This window comes from Schistocerca nitens, chromosome 4 (genome assembly GCF_023898315.1).
Source record: "Schistocerca nitens isolate TAMUIC-IGC-003100 chromosome 4, iqSchNite1.1, whole genome shotgun sequence".
Classification (NCBI taxonomy): Eukaryota; Metazoa; Arthropoda; class Insecta; order Orthoptera; family Acrididae; genus Schistocerca; species Schistocerca nitens.
In genome coordinates this window covers 451,773,688-451,791,950 of record NC_064617.1, presented here as the reverse complement: position 1 = coordinate 451,791,950, position 18,263 = coordinate 451,773,688, and the positions used below count along the sequence as shown (strand labels likewise).

At 42.6% G+C, this 18,263-nt stretch overlaps 1 protein-coding gene across 1 annotated transcript in view; it reads right to left on the bottom strand.

Moving 5' to 3' along the window:
- The window catches only part of LOC126252367 (dipeptidase 1-like), a 392,132-nt gene that overhangs the window by 77,841 nt on the left and 296,028 nt on the right, over positions 1-18,263 (bottom strand). The gene's annotated exons all lie outside the window — the stretch shown is intronic.

Here is an 18,263-nt window from a genome sequence, read left to right as displayed (position 1 = left end):
TGGGCGAACTTGAGCTTACCCTTTATTTTATTCCGTATAAGTTCTTTCCAAGTACTTCTTTTTCAATGTAGGAAACTACACTGGAAAATATAGACACTTTTCATTAATTTTCTTTACCTTAAAATACTTTCTTCCCATATTTAGCGTAAATGTAGGTTTTTCTGTCGCCAATATTCTTGTAACATAAAATATACTCGTTAAGTTTTCATAGCTCTGCTTAAAAGACGTTATTATGATTTGTTGTGTATTAGAGTTATAACTTACATAATACTATCACTAATCCTTCACACTATCTGGATATTATACAAATAATTCTCTACACATTTAGTAGATATACGCTTCTCTGGTTTCTAATAGGGGATTTCACGTTGTGTCTGGTATTTATTAACAACATTCGACGCTGAGGAGAAGAAAAATCCGTACCAACACAACGGAGAATCACTGTATATTCTGATTTTTAAGACTAAACAATCACCTGTGAGCGCTTCATGTACGGACATGTTCATGAGCACAAGGGGCTTCTTTAATTGTAACTGATTTATTCCTGACAAACCTTTGTATAATGCGGTACATTTTATCCACCGTTATGACAACATCGCGTGAACTTCACACGCAGTAAAATCACAATGAGCGAGTGTATTGTAACATAAAATATTTGAAGATCAGAAGACAACAATTACATCTGTCGGTAGAGATCGTCGAAAATAACATAATTTGTGCGATGTAGCTACAGAAAGTTTCTTTAAAAGTAAAACAGATCGCTGCATCTAATTTCTCAACATCACAAAATCCAACGGAAGTTAATTTACAATTCCATATGATTTGGGAATTTAGATTCCACAAGCTATAGCGTGCATAATCATACCGAGAAATGAAGGTTGTCACATGTAATGCACACTTCTTCCATTAAATAGAGAACAGTGAGTGTATTTAATAGAGAAGCCGCCTCGGCATTGAACAGGATCGTTTTGGAAAAACCACTGCCTCGCACTTTGTAGCTCGATTGTTTGCATGCTTTCCATAATCTTCTAGTTAAAAGATGTTGTTGTTGTGGTCTTCATTCTGAAGACTGATTTGATGCAGGACTCCATTCTACTCTATCTTGTGCAAGCCTCTCATCTCCGAATAACTACGGCAACCACATCTTCCTGAATCTGCTTACCGTATTCATCTCTTGATTTCCCTCTACGATGTGTAGTCCCCACACTTCCATCCAGTACTTGAGTGATGATTCCTTGAAGTCTCATAACGTGTCCTATCAACCGATCGCTTCTTCGAACCAGGCTGTATCACAAATTTCTTTTTTCCCAATTCTGTTTTGTAGCTCCTTGTTAGTTACATCATCTATCCATTTAATCTTCAGCATTTTTCTGTAGCACCACATTTCAAAAGCCTCTATTCACTTATTCTCTTAGCTGTTTATAGCCCATGTTTCACTTCCACATATGGCTGCACTCCACATAAATACTTTCAGAAAAGAATTTGTAAGACTGAAATCCATATTCTCTCCTAACAATGTTTTCTTCATCAGAAACGCAAGAAAAGCTACGTTTCTTAATATCGTGGGGATAGCTGGCACCGTCTGTTACCGTGGGATGCTGTACTCTGTATAACGTTTACTCAATACAACGCAGTTAACCGATTCTACCATTGCGCCTTTCCATTAACTCCTGCAATATGTCTCAAAGTCGTGCTACTAAAAACAGTGGTTCAGTGTGAAAGCTGCCTGTAATTACAAACTAAAAGTAGATTCACTAGTAGAGCCCTGTCACAAAGCCGGCCGCGGTGGTCTCGCGGTTCTAGGCGCGCAGTCCGGAACCGTGCGACTGCTACGGTCGCAGGTTCGAATCCTGCCTCGGGCATGGATGTGTGTGATGTCCTTAGGTTAGTTAGGTTTAAGTAGTTCTAAGTTCTAGGGGACTGATAACCACAGCAGTTGAGTCCCATAGTGCTCAGAGCCATTTGAACCATTTTGAACCCTGTCACAAAAACTGCGGTATCGAAGTTGGTGAAGCGATAGCTTCAAAGAGGAAAGTGAAACGTTATGTCAGGCAAGGACGTATGAAGGTGACAGTCTTGGAAAAAAGTAAAAAGAAATCACTTGCTTTTATTTCGTAACGTTGTATAACAGTTTGCATAATGAGTTGAGGTGCGAGCTATCAAAAGCAACATGCCGGCAAAGAGAAAATTCATGCACAAAAATAAGTAATCTATGCATACTTTAGATCGCCAAACGGCTTGCCATGAGTTTTAAAATGACTTACAGGCTATTTGCGCTATCCACTAAGCCTGTTTCCATATGATTTTTTATACTAATTTGAAACGGAAAGCAGAAAGGAAAATCGGCCGTGCTGTTTCGAAGGAATCATCTCAAACTTTCCCTGAAGGTATTTAAGAAAATCAACGAACGCCTAAATAAGGAAGACCGGATGCTGATTTGAATCGTTCTCCTCTCGAATTGGAGTCCAGGGAGCTAATCGCTGCGCTACGTCGTTTGGTTAATTTAAAACAACACATGAATTGAAGAATTGAATACAAATTTTGTAGGATAATACCATCTTTTGCGTCTGTAATAAAAGACTTATTAGCATGATACGCATTTCTATTTATGTGAAAGCTTCTTCAAGTCAGTTCTGTTTGTTTCTTACATCATTCTTAATGTTATTCTACATATGTGTTAGACTTCAGTACACAACTCTTTCACTCTTAGGAAATAAAATTTACGATTTTATATTTAGATTAAAGTTCAGTCTTGATCACGTTATGTCTGTTTTAATGAGTAACCGGTTTCGGTTTTTTCTATAAAACCATCTTCAGACCTGTGAATAAATTTTAAGAAATACTAGATACCAATCTTTAAATGAATGAAAAAGTCTAATGATGTCAAAATTTTTAACAAAATAAAATAAAATTAGTTATACCCATTGGCTCCTTTGGGCTGGTAGGTGGAGCTCTCCTTGCTGCTGTGCAGTCAACTGATGGTTATGAGTGCTGAGCACGAGCTTAAATATGCAGAGGCTCCGCCTACTTCCTGTCACACTACTTCATAACTGCCAATCAGCGTTCATAATATGACGCCATCGTCAAAGTATAAAAGTAGGAAACACACTAATAACATAAAATTGATTCATTTAAATATCTGATTAACAGATAGTAGTTGTGTCTACAACTTATTTATATTTTGAATAAAAACAGTGAATTACGCTGTGTGATAGCTGTGCCCTCTATGGACAACCTTAATACTATTACAGTGCCAGTTACATCAAAGATGTAAAATCCTTGGCGTTGTGGTATATATCGATTATACCAAGTCGCCTACATCACAATTGCATCTTTGTTGGATGCTGCAGAATCGTCTTGTTTTAACTGTAGTTTTTATGGCAATGTTCTTTATAGCATTAAGTTAGCAGCCAATAGTATGTTCCACATTATGTATATCTGATTAACTGATGAGACTGCTGATGCAGCATATTTTACATACATTGCTTTTGCCATGGGTATAACTAATCTTATATTTTTAAAAAACAAAAGAGTAGATGCTTTTATTATAAAATTTCATCAAAAAGGTCGTAATAATATTTTTCGCGAAAATCTAATTGTTCATTGAGCAGCATTGATGATTTGGTTTTCAAATGAGCATATATCTCGATTTCTTCTAGGATATTCATAAGAAAGCCTTTATTTGCATAATGAAGAACTTGTAAATTCTGTTGTACTGTCCCCTCAGCATGATTATTGAATGTTATATGATGACCAAAAACAGACTTTGTTCGTGAGGTACCTGACGTATGTTCTTTGTACCTTACTGCAAAATTTCGACCTGTTTGGCCGATATATATTTTCTCACAGTCTCTACACTGGATCTTGTACACTCCTGATCTGGTAGATTTTCCATTATCTTTATTTACGGTATGTCTTAATTTTTGTTGTAAAGTATTGTCAGTTGTAAATGCTATTGTTATTCCAGAATTTTTGAATAAGTTAGTGATTCTATCAGATATGTTTCCCATATATGTCATCTTCATATATTTTGGATTGCTTATTAGTGGAGTACTTTGTGATTGTTGTACTTTATTAAAAATGATATCTACCTGTCGTGTGTCGAAAGAGTTGGTTTTTGCAATTTGTTTTAAGATGGTCATTTCCTTTTTGATCTCATTAGCTTCTAGCGGTAATTTTAGTATTCGGTGTATCATAGACTTAAAAAATGCTTTTTTATACTTCTCAGGATGACATGATGTAGCATTAATAATAACATCAGTGGTTGTAGGTTTCCTGTATATGGTGAATAAATGTTTCCCGTTGTTATTAGTTATAGTGAGATCTAGGTAGTTAATAGATTTTCGATTTTCATGCTCAACTGTAAATTGTAACTTTGGATGCATAGAGTTTAATTTTATAGCAAGTTTCTCAATTTCGTCTTTTGAACCATTATAAAGTAATAATGTATTGTCTACATATCGCTTGTAATATATGATTTTATTTGCGATATCAGGGTTATTTTTCAGGAATTGCGTCTCATCCTGACAAGTATAAAAAAGCATTTTTTATGTCTATGATACACCGAATACTAAAATTACCGCTAGAAGCTAATGAGATCAAAAAGGAAATGACCATCTTAAAACAAATTGCAAAAACCAACTCTTTCGACACACGACAGGTAGATATCATTTTTAATAAAGTACAACAATCACAAAGTACTCCACTAATAAGCAATCCAAAATATATGAAGATGACATATATGGGAAACATATCAGATAGAATCACTAACTTATTCAAAAATTCTGGAATAACAATAGCATTTACAACTGACAATACTTTACAACAAAAATTAAGACATACCGTAAATAAAGATAATGGAAAATCTACCAGATCAGGAGTGTACAAGATCCAGTGTAGAGACTGTGAGAAAATATATATCGGCCAAACAGGTCGAAATTTTGCAGTAAGGTACAAAGAACATACGTCAGGTACCTCACGAACAAAGTCTGTTTTTGGTCATCATATAACATTCAATAATCATGCTGAGGGGACAGTACAACAGAATTTACAAGTTCTTCATTATGCAAATAAAGGCTTTCTTATGAATATCCTAGAAGAAATCGAGATATATGCTCATTTGAAAACCAAATCATCAATGCTGCTCAATGAACAATTAGATTTTCGCGAAAAATATTATTACGACCTTTTTGATGAAATTTTATAATAAAAGCATCTACTCTTTTGTTTTTTAAAAATATAAGATTAGTTATACCCATGGCAAAAGCAATGTATGTAAAATATGCTGCATCAGCAGTCTCATCAGTTAATCAGATATACATAATGTGGAACATACTATTGGCTGCTAACTTAATGCTATAAAGAACATTGCCATAAAAACTACAGTTAAAACAAGACGATTCTGCAGCATCCAACAAAGATGCAATTGTGATGTAGGCGACTTGGTATAATCGATATATACCACAACGCCAAGGATTTTACATCTTTGATGTAACTGGCACTGTAATAGTATTAAGGTTGTCCATAGAGGGCACAGCTATCACACATCGTAATTCACTGTTTTTATTCAAAATATAAATAAGTTGTAGACACAACTACTATCTGTTAATCAGATATTTAAATGAATCAATTTTATGTTATTAGTGTGTTTCCTACTTTTATACTTTGACGATGGCGTCATATTATGAACGCTGATTGGCAGTTATGAAGTAGTGTGACAGGAAGTAGGCGGAGCCTCTGCATATTTAAGCTCGTGCTCAGCACTCATAACCATCAGTTGACTGCACAGCAGCAAGGAGAGCTCCACCTACCAGCCCAAAGGAGCCAATGGGTATAACTAATTTTATTTTATTTTGTTAAAAATTTTGACATCATTAGACTTTTTCATTCATTTAAAGATTGGTATCTAGTATTTCTTAAAATTTATTCACAGGTCTGAAGATGGTTTTATAGAAAAAACCGAAACCGGTTACTCATTAAAACAGACATAACGTGATCAAGACTGAACTTTAATCTAAATATAACTATTAATTGATCACTGTATTCCAGAAATGTTTACCAAAATTACGATTTTATGTTGAGAAGGCCCACTACCATGCACATTGTAGCAGACGAAATGGTGAGTCAGTTAAGTGTTATGTACAAAAATATGTACAAAAATAAAACGATACGACTTTTACTACACTCGTAAAAGACGGCATTAACCTGTATACCTGTTATAACTACGATTGCAGAAAAATTGGCGGAGGAACAAAAAACACAACTTGAATTAAATTTCTTTCGGTTTATGATATAATTACACTGGAAAATAAAATGTACAGTTTGAAGGAATTGTGAGCAAGTAACTGAAATTTCTTTTCGTTTGCGTTCAGATCGTAGGAGATGATGCAGAGATATAAATAGTCGCTTCTGGCAAAAATGAACATAATAACTCTTATGCTAGGCTACACCTGTCCATCGTACTTGGTGCACTGAAAATCTGCTATATGAGCCCTCATCCTTAGATAACATCTACATCTACATCTACATTTATACTCCGCAAGCCACCCAACGGTGTTTGGTGGAGGGCACTTTACGTGCCACTGTCATTACCTCCCTTTCCTGTTCCAGTCGCGTATGGTTCGCGGGAAGAACGACTGTCTGAAAGCCTCCGTGCGCGCTCTAATCTCTCTAATTTTACATTCGTGATCTCCTCGGGAGGTATAAGTGGGGGAAGCAATATATTCGATACCTCATCCAGAAACGCACCCTCTCGAAACCTGGCGAGCAAGCTACACCGCGATACAGAGCGCCTCTCTTGCAGAGTCTGCCACTTGAGTTTGCTAAACATCTCTGTAACGCTATCACGGTTACCAAATAGCCCTGTGACTAAACGTACCGCTCTTCTTTGGATCTTCTCTACCTACTCCGTCAACCCGATCTGGAACGGATCCCACACTGATGAGCAATACTCAAGTATAGGTTGAACGAGTGTTTTGTAAGCCACCTCCTTTGTTGATGGACTACATTTTCTAAGCACTCTCCCAATGAATCTCAACCTGGTACCCGCCTTACCAACAATTAATTTTATATGATCATTACACTTCAAATCGTTCCGCACGCATACTCCCAGATATTTTACAGAAGTAACTGCTACCAGTGTTTGTTCCGCTATCGTATAATCATACAATAAAGGATCCTTCTTTCTATGTAATCGCAATACATTACATTTGTCTATGTTAAGGGACAGTTGCCACTCCCTGCACGAAGTGCCTATCCGCTGCAGATCTTCCTGCATTTCGCTACAATTTTCTAATGCTGCAACTTCTCTGTATACTACAGCATCATCCGCGAAAAGCCGCATGGAACTTCCGACACTATCTACCAGGTCATTTATACGAGGGCCGTTCAGAAAGTAACCTCCGGTTGATTTAAAAAAATACACCAAGTTAAATAAAAATATTTTAATAAATACATCTTACAACTACATCTTTGCACTATTTTTCTACATAGTCTCCATAGCGATTGAGGCACTTATCGTATCTCTTCACAAGCTTTGAAATTCCTTCTGCATAAAAATCACCCGCTTGTGCCTGGAGCCAGCCTGTGACCGCATCTTTGAGCTCTTCGTCGTCATCAAACCGCTGGTACGACCATTAATCAAGACGTGTACTGTGAAACAATAAAAAAGTTACGACGGGCTATACAGAACAAACTCCGTGGTATGCTGACTTCCGGTATCGTTTTTTTGCACGATAATGCCCGTCCTCACTCTGCTCGCAGAACAACGGCCCTTCTTGAGTCCTTCAAGTGGGACGTTATCAACCATCCACCTTACAGCCCAGACCTGGCGCCAAGTGATTATCACCTCTTCATGCATTTGAAGAAATGGCTCGGGGCCGGCCGAAGTGGCCGTGCGGTTAAAGGCGCTGCAGCCTGGAAACGCAAGACCGCTACGGTCGCAGGTTCGAATCCTGCCTCGGGCATGGATGTTTGTGATGTCCTTAGGTTAGTTAGGTTTAACTAGTTCTAAGTTCTAGGGGACTAATAACCTCAGCAGTTGAGTCCCATAGTGCTCAGAGCCAAATGGCTCGGGTCACAGCGGTTTGATGACGACGAAGAGCTCAAAGATGCGGTCACAGGCTGGCTCCAGGCACAAGCGGGTGATTTTTATGCAGAAGGAATTTCAAAGCTTGTGAAGAGATACGATAAGTGCCTCAATCGCTATGGAGACTGTGGTGTCACCGCTAGACACCACACTTGCTAGGTGGTAACTTAAATCGGCCGCGGTCCTGTAGTACATGTCGGACCCGCGTGTCGCCACTGTGGGATCGCAAACCTAGCGCCACCACAAGGCAGGTCTCGAGAGACTGAGGAGACCTCGCCCCCAGTTGTACGGACAACATAGCTAGCGATTGGACGTGCTAAGCCTTGCTCTCATTTGCCGAGAGATAGACAGTAGAATAGCCCTCTGCTAAGTTAAATGGCGACCACCTAGCAAGGCGCCATTTGTATCACTGCCAATAGCTTACGAGTATGCAGGAGAGATGTATTCCAACAAGAGAATAAAGTTAAGTATTAAAAAGCTACGTATTTTTCTTTAGTGCATTTATAAGTCTCATGTTCCAGACTTCACGCCCGTCTGCGTTAGCCTTGCGTGCCCTATCGGCTACAGCATTGTGTCTGGGCTGTATGGTCTAGACACAACATTATTGGCGACGAGAAAAAGAGTTTGTATTAATTCGTTTGTGTCATGGCTTCGCCACAATCTCCGGATGTACTGTCCGAATTTTTTCGCTTGCAGAATCAGCAGTCGCAGGCGTTATTGGATGCCCTGGGACAGCTCGTCCAGGGTCAACGTGTGCTGCAACACGATGCGGCAGCCGCCGCTTCATCGCTACCGCAGCCACAAAACGCCATTGCACCGCCCTTTCGTCATTTTGACTCATCCTTGGAGTCCTGGCCGGAATGGTCCCGCCAGTTCAGCTTTCATCTAGCCGCCTACAGAATTCAAGGTAATGAGCGGCAGCCGTTTTTGCTTTCTAGTGTCGGTGTGTGCACCTACCGTGTGATAGTGAAGTTGTTTCCCCGGCGCGACTTAGCAACTCTGTCCTACGAAGAAATTTTGTCGGCGTTAGATGCCTATTTCAAAGAAACAGTAAATGTTGTTGCAAAACGGTATACGTTCTTTCGTACAAAACGTACGGCCGGTCAGACTAATAGGGAGTGGGTTGCGACATTGCAAGGACTTACTAGGGAGTGTGCGTTTGAATGTGAATGTGGCCTCCCTTATTCAGATACTATGGTGTGTGATGCAGTTGCACAGAACGTTTCTGATGTTCGCATACGGGAACAGATTTTGAAACTAGTAAATCCCTCCCTTCAACAAGTGACAGACATATTGGATAGGCAAGACACATTTGACTCTGCTCAGGACTCATTTGAAACTTCGCCAGCAGTGTGTCACATTAACCGGCCCGCCGGGCCCGCTGCACGGGACGCTACGCGGCCCTCGCGCCCGACACAGCGGCGGCAGCCTACCTTGCAAACACGTGCGCCGCGTAAGCAAGCAACTGTAGTGAAATCATGCCCGCGGTGTGCAGCTAGACATTCGCGTGAAAATTGCCCGTCACGCCAAGCTATTTGCTTTTACTGTCAAAAGAAAGGACATGTTCAAAGTGTTTGCCAGCAAAAGCTTAGATCAGACAGTCACAATAATTCCAGGCCCTTTGCTTTGCGTCGGCATCGAACCCAGGACAATCAGGCTCGTGGACCTTCGCCCATGGACATTCATGTAGTTCATTCCCACCCGTCCAGTGACACTTTAGCTAACGGTGACTGTGTTCGTCCCACAAACAGTGTGCGTCGACGTCGCCGAAAATCCCGTGAAGTCGCAAGTGCTTCTATACCTGTATCAGTTCAAATTGCACGTGACAGTCGCTCTTGTCGTCAGCAGGACAATAAACTTTTTGTGGACTTAGACTTTGAAGGCAAAGTGATACCCTTCCAGCTCGATACCGGAGCTGCAGTTTCATTGCTCAATCACGACACGTACAAACAACTGGGCAAACCGCCATTGCGTGCCGCAAATGTTAAGTTACATAGTTACTCAGGACAGCATATACCTGTGTTAGGACAGTGCAGCCTCCTTGCAACATACAAGGGCCAGACAAAACTTGTATCATTTTACGTTCTTCGTTCTACTTCTGCAGTGAACTTGTTTGGTTTAGATTTATTTCAATTGTTTAATATGTCTATAGTAAATCAGGTCCTATCAGTGAATCAGACTGTGCCTTCCGCCAGTGTTTCTAGTCTTTGTGAAGAATTTGCAGACATTTTTGCACCGGGCCTTGGTTGCGCTAAGGACTATGAAGCGCATTTGGAACTGAAAGAAAACGCACAACCGAAATTTTTCAGAGCGCGCAATGTTCCCCACGCATTGCGTGATGAGGTCGCAAGAACATTACACGATTTAGTATCACAAGGTGTAATTGAACGTGTGCAGGCTTCTCTCTGGGCCTCACCCTTAGTAATTTTACCAAAACCTTCCGGAAAATTGAGACTTTGTGTGGACATCAAGGCAACTGTGAATCCTCAACTTGTGACTGCTACTTTTCCTTTGCCCCGCCCGGAAGATCTTTTTGACAAACTGTGCCCGGCAAAATATTTTTCAAAATTGGACCTAGCAGATGCGTACTTGCAAATACCTGTGGACGCAGAATCCCAGCGCGTCTTGGTGGTAAACACGCATCTTGGCTTGTATCGCTTCATAAGACTGCCATTCGGGTGTGCATCCGCCCCTGCTTTGTTTCAGCAATATTTACAAACTGTTTGTGCGTCGGTCCCTACTGCTGCGAACTATCTGGACGATATTGTGATCTCAGGAAAGACAGAAGCCGAACATTTGCAAAATCTCCGAACATTATTTCAGGTCTTGCGTCAGAATGGTCTTCGCTTGAGGAAGGACAAATGTGTGTTTTTTGCTCGGGACTTACCCTACCTGGGGCATGTCATAAATGCCCAAGGTATACATCCGAGTCCAGAGCACCTCCGTGCCATACAGGAGTTGCCTTCGCCACGGGATGTTAAACAACTACAGAGTGTGCTGGGTAAAATTAATTATTATGCAAAGTTTGTGCGCAATGCTTCTTCCATTTCAGCTCCGCTTCATCGCTTACGCCGTAAAGGTGTTCCGTTCGTCTGGACGACGGAATGCGAACGCGCCTTTCGCCAGTTGAAATCAGCGTTACTTTCAAATACGTGCCTTACGCCATTCGATTCCCAGAAACCCCTTTTGTTGATGATAGATGCATCGGATTTCGGGATCGGTGCTGTGCTTGCGCACAAGGATGGCTCGCATGATCGCCCTATTGCCTTTGCGTCCAAATTGCTCTCATCTGCGCAAAGAAATTATTCCCAGATAGAGAAAGAAGCTTTAGCTCTCGTGTTTGGTGTTACAAAGTTTCATGATTTCTTGTATGGTCGTCACTTTACAATCATCACGGACCACAAACCTTTGACAACGCTTTTTCATCCGAACAAGCCTGTACCTCCACGTACAGCGCAGAAATTCATTCGCTGGTCACTTTTTCTCTCGCAGTACCGCTACGATATCTTGTATCGGTCCACTGCTAAGCACGGAAACGCTGATGCGTTGTCCTGTTTGCCTGTTGCTGAGGATAAAGCATTCGATTCTTCCGAACTTGCTTGCATGTTCATTGATTCGGAAACCGATGACGTGGTCGAATCGTTTCCGATTGATTTTCGTCGTGTAGCTACAGCCACAGCTGCTGACCCTGTCCTTGCTACTGTTTTGCGTTTTGTTGCTACGCAATGGCCCTTGTCAAAGTCACGGATCGAGGATCCTTTGGTTTGCCGTTTTTTTGCTCACAAGGAGAGACGTGGTTGTTGCGTTCCGATAATGATCAATCCAGGGTCGTGGTCCCACGTTCGTTACAGTCCTCTGTCTTAAAGCTTCTTCACCAAGGACATTGGGGTATAGTGCGTACGAAACAACTTGCTCGTCAGCACTGTACTTGGTTCGGAATCGATGCTGCGATTACGAATATGTGCTCCTCTTGCGTGGCGTGTGCCGAACAGCAATCCGCACCGCCGCGGCAATTCTTTGCCTGGCCGAAAGCCACTTCCCCTTGGCAACGCTTGCACATCGATTTTGCTGGTCCATTTTGGAATGCTCGATGGTTGGTTGTGGTCGATGCTTTCAGTAATTTTCCTTTTGTTGTCCGGATGTCTTCCAAGACGTCTTCTGCCACAATCCAAGCCTCGTCTGCTATCTTTTGCATTGAAGGTCTTCCGCAGACTATTGTTTCCGACAATGGCCCACAATTCCTGTCCGCCGAATTTCAGTCTTTTTGCAAGGCCAATGGTGTTCCACATCTGACATCCGCGCCGTTTTCGCCTCAGTCAAACGGTGCCGCTGAACGATTGGTCCGGACTTTCAAGTCACAGATGTTGAAACTGAAAGAATCGCATTCTCGGGAGGACGCTTTGTTGCTCTTTTTGTCTTCATATCGCTCTCAGCCCCGCGATGGTCGCTCGCCGGCTGAATTGCTCCATGGTCGTTCTCATCGCACCTTGATGTCTTTGCTGCATCCGCCACATCAGGTTCCTGTGCAGCGGCAGACTCCTGCTTTTGCTCCTGGCGACGTTGTCTATTATCGCACCTATCGCGGTTCACAGCGTTGGCTCGCAGGGCGCATTCTTCGCTGCCTCGGCCGCGCGATGTATTTGGTTTTGGGGGCCTCTGGTGAGGTGCGACGGCATCTCAATCAGCTGCGCCTCTGTCGTCGCCTGGGTTCTGCCGCTCCCCGTCTGCTTTCAGCGACGGAGCCGTCCGGTCAGTGCCTTGGGGACCCATCTACTGGCTCGTCTCATCCCCAGGTGTTACCGACGCTGCCTTCCCTTTTGCCTCATGGCGTCGCGCCGCCGCCGCAGCCGCCGCCGGCGCCGCCCGCAGTGGACGCTTCGCTGCAACCGCCCGGCGCCTCCCAGGGTCATGCGCCGCCGCTCGCTTCCCGTGACCAGCCGTCCTCCGCCATGGACCTCTTGCCCGCTCCGGACCCGATGTCGTCATCGCGCGTCGGATTCCCCGACGCAATGGAGGTCGACCCTTCGGCCCCTCCTGTCTCATTACGTGCGCATACACCGCATGTTGACGTGCACCCTGGACTAGGTTTTCAGGCGTTTCCTAGCTCCCCTCGGACCGAATGGCCGGGTGCGGGTGGCACAGCCTCGCCTGTTGTTAGGCTCCCCACCTCATCGCATACGTCAACATGCGGTCCTCCCCACGGCGGGCGGAAGCCTTATCTCACGACCGTTCGCCGATTTGCGGGGGAGGAATGTGGTGTCACCGCTAGACACCACACTTGCTAGGTGGTAACTTAAATCGGCCGCGGTCCTGTAGTACATGTCGGACCCGCGTGTCGCCACTGTGGGATCGCAAACCTAGCGCCACCACAAGGCAGGTCTCGAGAGACTGAGGAGACCTCGCCCCCAGTTGTACGGACAACATAGCTAGCGATTGGACGTGCTAAGCCTTGCTCTCATTTGCCGAGAGATAGACAGTAGAATAGCCCTCTGCTAAGTTAAATGGCGACCACCTAGCAAGGCGCCATTTGTATCACTGCCAATAGCTTACGAGTATGCAGGAGAGATGTATTCCAACAAGAGAATAAAGTTAAGTATTAAAAAGCTACGTATTTTTCTTTAGTGCATTTATAAGTCTCATGTTCCAGACTTCACGCCCATCTGCGTTAGCCTTGCGTGCCCTATCTCCTACAGCATTGTGTCTGGGCTGTATGGTCTAGACACAACAGAGACTATGTAGAAAAATAGTGCAAAGATGTAGTTGTAAGATGTATATATTAAAATGTTTTTATTTAACTTGGTGTATTTTTTTTAAATCAACCGGAGGTTACTTTCTGAACGGCCCTCGTATATATATTGTGAAAAGCAGTGGTCCCATAACACTCTCCTGTGGCACGCCAGAGGTTACTTTAACGTCTGTAGACGTCTCTCCATTGATAACAACATGCTGTGTTCTGTTTGCTAAAAACTCTTCAATCCAGCCACACAGCTGGTCTGGTATTCCGTAGGCTCTTACTTTATCAGGCGACAGTGCGGAACTGTATCGAACGCCTTGCGGAAGTCAAGAAAAATAGCATCTACCTGGGAGCCTGTATCTACTATTTTCTGGGTCTCATGAACAAATAAAGCGAGTTGGGTCTCACACGATCGCTGTTTCAGGAATCCATGTTGATTCCTACATAGTAGATTGTGGGTTTCCAAAAACGACATGATACTCGAGCAAAAAACATGTTCTAAAATTCTACAACAGATCGACGTCAGAGATATAGGTCTATAGTTTTGCGCATCTGCTCGACGACCCTTCTTGAAGACTGGGACTACCTGTGCTCTTTTCCAATCATTTGGAACCCTCCGTTCCCCTAGAGACTTGCGGTACACGGCTGTTAGAAGGGGGGCAAGTTCTTTCGCGTACTCTGTGTAGAATCGAATTGGTATCCCGTCGGGTCCAGTGGACTTTCCTCTGTTGAGTGATTCCAGTTGCTTTTCTATTCCTTGGACACTTATTTCGATGTCAGCCATTTTTTCGTTTGTGCGAGGATTTAGAGAAGGAACGTAAAACAGAAACCTTCCCGCACTGTATCTAACGTAACACAGTGGAATTCATACGTCGGTATGTAGACCTCTCGTCACTTACCTCTCACACTCAGAGTCACATGAAGACAAATGAGCTAATCGGCATCCACGACGCCTAGGCACCGCCTCATTTCAAACAAATACTGTTACTGCAACCACTACGTGCGCGTGAGATGTTGCTGTGGAGAACCGAACTTAGTTCGAATGTCTTTCTATTGAGCTCATACAATCAATAACCTCATCATTTCTTACGTAGGCTCTATATGTTACATCCAACTTTTCTTATTTTCTAGGTCAAAGATTGAGATAAATTGCTGCGCTTGCTTGTAGTGTCGACTTGATACCATGCGTTTAGTGCGAATCACTTGTTTTCGCTCTTACCAGCTCCCAGTAGGTTTCCACATCTGCTTGAAGAAAATTGTTCATCGGAGTGTTGGCGTCGCTTCGAGATATAAAGGTAATGTCTGTTTGTTACTACAAATTTTGAACTAGATTATGTTTAATTTATGCTGTACTATTCTAACATATTTTGCACTATCGAGTAGGTGATCCTCTATTTCGTCCCAATAAAAGGGTGATATTTTTTTTTATCCTTGTAGTACTCGGTTAAATTCAGCAATGACCAATACGTTCACATTCAAAAGAGAAAAACAGATGGAAGAAGAAGAGGAGGTATGTGATGTAACATATGATGCAATTCATGGCCGTGCGGTCTAACGCACGGCTTTCCGGGCGGGAAGGAGCGCCTCGTCCCCAGCACTAATCTGCCCGGCTGATTTGTGTCGAGGTCCGGTGAACCGGCCAGTCTGTGGATGGCTTTTAGGCGTTTTCCCACCTACCTTGGCGAATGTGGGCTGGTTCCCCTTATTCCGCCTCAGTTATACTATGTCGGCGATTGTTGCGCAAATTAGTTCTCCACGTACGCGTTCACTACCATTACTCTACCACGCAAACATAGGGGTCACACTCGTCTGGTGTGAGACATTTCCTGGGGGGGCCACCGGGGGCCGAAACGCACAATAACCCTGGGTTCGGTGTGGAGCGGCGGAGCGCTGAAGTGGACTGCGGTAGTCGTAGTGGGGTTGTGGACCACTGCGGCTGCGGCGGGGACGGAACCTCACCGTCGTCTCTAGGTCCCAGGTTAACATACAATACAATACAACCCAATGCAATTCCAGTGAGGAAAACACTGCCATCTGTACCACTGTCAGCAGAAACAATGTTCCATGTCTTGCATCTACCTGTGAAGATGAATAATACCTAGGAATTTTTCTTCAATTTGCTGGTTGTCTGCCTATAAGGCTTAAACATTTGTGCAGTACATTAAATGCAAAATATATCTCCAATTCACAGAATAATCGTAATTGAGTCACATAGATATATGCTACAGGCTCTAATATTTTGGTGAATAGAGGTTTTTCCTTTTTTTTTAACTCAGTGCTTAATTCATGTTTTGTCCCTTAAGTACATCCCGACAGAAACATAAATATATCATACTTATATTGATATGGTGTCTGTTCTGTCGGACATGACACTATTGATGACCTGCAGCCGTCTAGAACGAGATTATAATTATATATTAATACCTCCAGCTGCTGACGGGCGTTGTTGTATATGAACGGGGACAGGTGAAAATGTATACCGCAACCGGGACTAAAACCCTGGATCTCCAGCTTATATCGCAGATGCTCTATTCACCTGAGCCACCGAGGGCACAGTGGATAGCGCGACTGTAGTGACTATCTAGCGCACGCCTCCCGCGAGACCCACATTCTCACCTTGTATGTCCACACACTACATTCGTAGTGCCCCTACCCAACACACACATTACTCGTGAAAGACATTCTTACCAAGTCTCGTAAGAGTTCAGGTAATATGTGCGCATTAGCACAGAAGAAGAAGGTCGTGGCAGGTATTGTCAGAACTATATACTAATACGGATATGGTGTCCGTTCTTTCGAGTCCCGGCCGCGGCACACATTTTCACCTGTCCCCGTTGATATATATCAACGTCCGTCAGCAGCTGGAGGTATTAATACAGAATTCTAATAAATCTATCATTCAGAAAATCTAAGCTCAGGACAGAGGACATCAATATGTTGTCATTTGCATGCTAGTGTTTTGGTAGCATAAATGGCTAAAGTTAGGTAGTAGCCCCATGGGATTTATTGGAGACTTTTCCATAATTTCTAATTTTTCTTGAATCTTTAGTTTTTATGATGAAAACTACATTAATTATGATGAAGTGGGCTTACGTACGGCTCGAACTTATACATTAGACTATACTATATGTTAGTTTCTCACCAAAATCCTTTATTTTGCATTAATACTCGTTGGCTTCATAATCATATCACCATCTCTCAACCAAAACAAGATCTCGGGCTAGATTAGAGATCGTGCTGTCCTTACAACCAAGACACAAGAGTTCTTGGAAAGGGAGGGGGATGGCATTGTTACATTCTAGCTCTTAAATGGATTTACGGAGTTAACTGTTTATATTTGCAAAATGTCAAAAGTTGAACATATCATGAACAATGAAATTTGACAACCTGGAGTTTCGTGAACGGCACTTCACAGCTGCAGAATCTATGTTACAATCGCTTTACAATACACAATAAATTATTATTGCTTTAAAGGCAGAATTTTAAAAGTCTTCAGGGATATTCTTCCCCCCCCCCCCCTCCGCCTTCCTGCTCCTGCAATACTCCTGAAATATCTAGGAGCCATTTATCTCCAGTCTTTATCGGCTACGCTAGTAGTGCGGCATTACAAAAAATGGTTCAAATGGCTCTGAGCACTATGGGACTCAACTTCTGAGGTCGTCCCCTAGCACTTAGAACTAGTTAAACCAAACTAACCTAAGGACATCACACACAGCCATGCCCGAGGCAGGATTCGAACCTGCGACCGTAGCGGTCTCGCGGTTCCAGACTGCAGCGTCTAGAATGCGGCATTACAGAGTGAAGAGTACGTCAAGTAAGAGACGGTAGCGGTCAGACAATGAGTCACGGTTATCGCAGGACAGAAGAGCCCTGGTCAGTAGTTAGCTGCTATTAGTTACGACTGCAGCCGAAAAGTATCAGCTTTAAAAGGACTACGAAATTATCAGGTAGTTAAAACACAAATTGGAAATAAAACTGTAGTTATTCTGATTATTACAACTGTCATTAATTATTGCTAATTTGTTTATGTGAATGATGGTATGAACAGAAAGTAAGTGATTAAATGAATATCGTTATGTCTATTAACCGTATACACGTTAGCGTGAGATCTGTGATCATACGGAGAAAGTAAATTATACTCTCAGGAGAATGTTGTAATGTACATCTGGTCATTTTAAGGGACTTCGAAAACAAGAAACATTTTACAATAATTCTGTTATTTGAGGAAGGAGTAATTTTGATATTTGTAGAGTTTATAAATTTGTTCATTTAGCAGATTGTCCATAAAAGCTATTGAGTTGTTATTGACAAATGTAAACGACGCAGTATTGGCGAATATAGGACTGGCTATGATGTGTATCAGCCAGTCAGAAGACAGTACGTTCGCGCTTGTTTTGTGAGCTAAATAACTGCTTTGTGAAGACTTAATTTCACTTCGAAGCT